Here is a 6000-nt window from a genome sequence, read left to right as displayed (position 1 = left end):
TGTGTTGAGCGATAAGGACCTGTGTTAGCAACTAACGCTAACCGTACCCCCGCACCTAGCTTGGTAACGTTTACTGTTCGCATTCTATCCCCTGTCATCATGAAACATACAGAAATGGCTTCAAGGTAGTGTTCATAAACATCAGCCGTCACGCCACGGCTACCATCATATTGCCCCCCAAAGACTTTGTTGTTATACGCTGTAATTTCTCCAACTCCTACTACTTCGCATCTGTGGAAAGTACGTGTAGGCCGTCCTCATAATAATAACAACACTGTCTGAGTCTGACCAAGCAAATATTCAAATTAAAGTGGAGCGTTGAGTCAGTGTTGTAATGATTTTCTTTCGGCTAACCAATAACTCAATGTTAAGGTTGTGCTGCAAATTGTGTAGTAGCTTGCTGCTTTTATTAATTTCCAACGAGGTTTTCTCTCCCATCAGTCAGTGCTGTTATGGTTAACCCTTTTCAGATTACAGAAGACAATGCATTTGCCAGTCAGCCTGCTTTGCAATATGCTTCTCAGTTTTTGCATACATCCTCCAGTTATTTAAAGATGTTAGCTGGGTCAGAAAAAGGCATCACAGTGAAGCAGGGAAATTTGGGGTTAGGTTAAGGAAACGGAAATTCCCAGCGATGTTTGAACAAGGTCTCTTTCGTGTTTTGTTTTTGTTTTGTTTTGTTTCTCATGTAGTGTAGTAGTGTTGCCAACACTAGTAGTGGCAACACTACTACACTACATGAGAAACAATTATTTGGGTGAAAAGAGTGGAAAACGAACCCCCAAGCAACACCTGCAGAATCGTCAGTAGTGACTTTTGATGATGGCTTCAACTCCAACAACTGCCAACAAAAATGTTGGCGGCAGTTGGAATGTTTGATTGGTGTGGCATTGGCAAACACAGACAAACAAGGACTGTAGTTAGAGAATTTTAGCAAAATGCTTGGACCATCTGTGAAAAAATGTACTACCAATAGCTTTCTTCACCAATGTGTTCTTATAGGTGTCTAGAATCACCTCTCAATTAGTGCAAACCCAAATCCTCGTGGAAAATCCTGGAGAGCCAATCAAAGTTAAGGTGCCCGAGGGCTTGGGTGAAAAATATGATAAAAATTAAAAGTCTAAAATGAACTTGTGGGGTGTCTAACTAGGGGTTTTCAGGGGTGCTGAATCCATTCCAAACATTATTTTTGAGTAAAAATGTCTCCCTGACCATATGATATTGGTATATTGGTTATTGTTATGTAAAGCACAGTGTATAATCACCAGGATTTTCCACGAGGATTTGGGTTTGCACTAATTGAGAGGTGATTCTAGACACCTATAAGAACACATTGGTGAAGAAAGCTATTGGTAGTAAATTTTTTCACAGATGGTCCAAGCATTTTGCTAAAATTCTCTAACTACTGAACATGTCGAATCTGACCAAACACCTCCAAACAAGGACAAACAGTCATGGCACACCAAACAAACATATGTGTTTCTTGGAGAATGTTTAATTGGTAGGCTTATAAGTCTTTGCTTTGAACTTTCAAGTCATTTAGGAAAGCTGATTATTTTCCCATAATGATAATAATGTAGAAAATGTTTGATTGTTTCCATATTTTATATTGTTTTGGTCCTAGTGGGTTGCAGCACTAACACCGTTCTTACATCAGTCCTTGATTTATGATAAAAGCGCTTTCTAAACTTGTTTATGCCTGCTTGGGTAAATTGATCTCAATTACAGGGTTCTGTTTATTTGCCTTTTCCTCCAGCGGCAGTTGATAGTGTTCTTGCTCTGGTGCCCCGCCACTAATGAATGAGTTGAAAGCAAACACTGCAGATGATCCAAGAATAGAAGCCCCCAGGGTGCCATTCACACTGACTGCTCCATTATCAGATTTGTAGGGTAGACTACCAGTTCTACGATAAGTTCCTCTTACACTATTTTCTCAAGTTAATATGAGAGGGCCTTGGTTTTCCTTCCCCGATGATTGCATGTTTGTTCAGGGCAGGCCATTCTTCCCTTCCTTATTTAGGCTACTACTTTAGGAAAGAAAGAAGAATTTTAGAATTGTGAAAATGGCTGAGAATACTTCATTTGAATTTGGATTTAGTCATTTGGAATATTCTGTTAAACTGCAGTCTCAAGTTTCCTTGTGAACCACGCGGCAAGCTGGATTTTACAGAGGGAGCCGTGGAAGGGATACTGAAAGCTGTCGTTCCTCAAATGGCCACTAGAGGCTGGCTCCAAACGGGAGTTGTTCCCTGTTCACCCCATGTTAAAATGTCTGTCTTTAAAACAGGATTAAGCATGTTTACAGCATAATTTAGAACACGGTTTTGCTCTATATGGCTAATTTCACCTTTCATATCAACTGTGGGGGGAAGGGGGGTGCGTTTTTATATAACTCACCGTTTAGAGTAAAATAGATGATAGAAAAGACTGTTTTACGCGTGAATGACGTCTCGTGTCGTCTCGCGCGAACTGTGTAACCCCAAGATGGTGGCGGCCACAGTAGGTTTCAAAACGGGAGTCCAAAAACCAATGGGTGACATCACGCTGACCGCCCATATCTTAGACGGTCGATGTTGTGAACCTGAAAGTGTTTCCAAAGAACACACATTGATGAGAAGTGAGAGTCAATTGATTGCAAACATCAGCGTGCAGCAGCAGAGCTACGCCTCCGCCATTTTGGCCCGTAAGGAGACTAGTGAAACCTGTCTGTCTATATGGTAAAAACAGCATCCAGTAAAGCGTCCCGCCATACAAAAGTACCTCTGTCAGTTGAACAATGAAGGAATATACCGTAATAATAAATAAATATGCATGCTATTCTAACTATTTATTTATTTATTTATCTATTTATTTATTATTCAATCTCAAATGAAAGAATCAAAGCAGAAGCATGTAGGCTAAAACATGTTTGTAAACATTAATTCTGAATTTCCTTTATTAAATAACAAATACAGCACTTTGAAATCATGGGTTCAGATGTACACATTCAATTTACTGATTCATTTTTAAAGGAAACATACATTTATTGATGAAAGTTCGGATCCAAGTATCCTTATAAGATATAAATGTTAAATAAAGCTGCATTTCCTGTATAAAAAAATCACTGACTACAACAGTATATATCCAGACCAGACCATTTCTAGAATTGAAAAAACAAAAATGTCAATGTAGAATTTGCAACCATGTATCAATCTGCCCTTAACAAACATTCAAGTCAATGTTAATTAATGTAAGGGATAGAATAGGCCTGGAGAGACTGAACGTGCATAGAAAAGTGTAGTGATCCTTTAGTCCTTGAGAAGTAATCTTTGCTTTAATACTTTAGAGTTTAGAGGCCCTTCCAGGGTCTTTGGGGAAATTATGAAAGGTATGTTGTCATTGAGTGCGTTTACATGCACACTTAAAATGTTTTTAGTGGATTTCTAGAGTTACCTGATTATTCAAGTGTCATGTAAACAGCTTCCTTTATCGGATAAAGGCCGTTATCAGTTTATGAGAAAACCGATGAACACACCTAGGTTACTGCCGAGTCATCAGCTTTATTCATTGCCGTCAATGTCCACTGACACGCTTTGAGGTGAGTTCCCGCTATTTACAACGCATGTAAACGTGGAAAATTTGAAATCAGATGATTGCCAGTTACCTGATTATTCTCAGTTATCCCTTTATTGTGTGCATGTAAACGCACTGATAGTTTCTGCAGTTAACTCATTCACCGCCAGTTTAGGACTGCCAATATTTAGCACAGGCCAAAGATTTTCATAATTGTTGGTCATCTTTCAAGACCCACAGTAAATTATCTATTAGCACCAGAGTGATTTGCAATACCTCAAAATGAAGATGTACGTCTCTGGGTTCACCAGGGAAAAAAAAGTGAGCTTTTAGCATGTTCTGTACTCTACTTATAGCCATTTATATACACCCTGTTTTCCCCCAAAATGTCTCTCTGAGAAAAGAAATAGCAGAAAATGGCATTTATGTATTTATGCACACAATCTCATGCAGAACTCGCTCTCAATTCTTTTATTTTGAACTGTATTGACATCAGACATGTAAATATTATTCGTTAGGACACAAATGACAAAAAAAAAATATATATATATATATATACACATGAAGTGCTTTTTTTTTACATTCAACAATACAGTTTACTCGGTGTGAGTGAGTGTGCAGACAGACAGACAGACAGACACACCGACAGACAGACAGACAGACAGACACAGACACACACACACACACACACACGATCCCCCTTTTAGATTTCTAACCCCACATATGATAAGCAATAACCACGCCCTGTGGCGCTGGGATTGGCCAGGAGCAACACTGGAGGGCACGCAGCCCAGCGATTACATGAACCAACTGAATAGCTCTTGAGAAAGGACAGCGGGCTGCTCTGACTCCCGCTTCTGCCTTGTGCCTTGCTGTTGTGTGTTTATTTTGCACCCGTCCTCGTCCATGTCTCCCTGTCATATCCCCTGCTATCTGATCGTTCCCGTTTTCCCCTCGGCTATTCAACACGTCCTCACCGCCCTCGCAAACTGATCGATCATTTCCTCATTCCTCCGATGATCAAACACATCTCTTGATTACTTTCTCCCGGCTGGCACAGAGGAAGGCGACTCCAGCTCGTGCAGCGCGCCGAGGCGCGTTTCAATGGCGTTTCTCCTGTCTGCACAAGGAAGCGTTACCAGTTTTCTGCTTTTCCTCCTGCTCAATTTCAAAACAACAGCTGCGGTATGTGTTTGTTCACGTGTTGTCTTAGATGCTAGGGACCTGATACCATGTGACAGGCTGGGGAAGTGTTTAAACTACGCCCTGCAGTAATAAAAACAAAAACACGTCATTGGCGGGGAGGGCTATTTCTGATAACACGTCAAAGACGTCATTGGCGGTGAATGAGTTAATTGCCGAACATAGCTTATTTTTAACCGTTAAATTCTCCTTCCCCTGTCAAAATGCATTGTGCTGCTGCTGCTGTTGTTGACGCAAGGCTGATTTTAAGGGCCAAAATGGCGGCAGAGCTGCTTTCAAATAAAACATCTTGTCATGATGACAGCGTTGTTCCATGAGATGACAAGAGGAAGGATGGAAGGTGCACTTACTGATAAGAGAAAATACAATTGCTTCATATTGACGTTCTGATAGTGTGTGTGTGTGTGTGTGTGCGCACGCAACAAGTACCATGCTGATTGTGTGCGTGTGTGTGTGCGCGTGCGGTGTTTACTTCATTATTATTTGTGCAATTTGGCAGTTTATACTTTTCTCTTAAACCATCACAAGGCCCTCTAGGTAGGAAAATAACAGCTGATCGTAACAGACCCTAACATTCAGGTGATTGATTCTAATCAAACGACAGCCACAGTCAATGAATGAACTGCCATTTGTAAGACACCTATTGGTTAGTACAGGGAATGAATTTCACATAATGGGAAAACTATTTTGAAGTGTTTGTTATTTTCAATTTCAATTCCCCCTAAAGTCCCAGGGTGGCGTATATTTATTGATAGTGCCTCCATAACGCGTGACCAATCATAAACTTTGAGTGCAAAACATGATCAAAACGAGCAATGGGAGGAGGGGGGAGAAGCAGACACAGGTTTGAATTTTGAAAGGAACACAGAAAGGGCGAGATGGTAAACGTGAGAACAAGACTTCCTAGCTGCTGGCTGCTTTTGGAAATACTGCACTGAAAAAAATCAATGAGAATAAATGTGCAATAAAAGTATTTTGTTTGCTGAAACCAAGACTGATCGAGATAAATATCTTAATTGTGATCGCAATAGCAAAATAATCTGCATTATTGCCATAATGAATCATGCAGTCCTATCTGAAATGTACCAGCATCTAATTAGTGGCTGCTGGTAGTTTAGCTTCTCATCCTGAGTGAATTTGAGTGTCTACTGAATAATATCGAGTACCAATTTGATACGTGACTCATTTCTTAACACAGCACATACTAAGAGAACTGTATAGCTTCACTCTGTAACTACAGTAACA

This window comes from Poromitra crassiceps (genome assembly GCF_964638095.1).
Source record: "Poromitra crassiceps genome assembly, chromosome: 30".
Taxonomy (NCBI): domain Eukaryota; kingdom Metazoa; phylum Chordata; class Actinopteri; order Beryciformes; family Melamphaidae; genus Poromitra; species Poromitra crassiceps.
The sequence above is the reverse complement of the archived record's forward strand: the minus strand, read 5'-3'. Positions refer to the sequence as shown.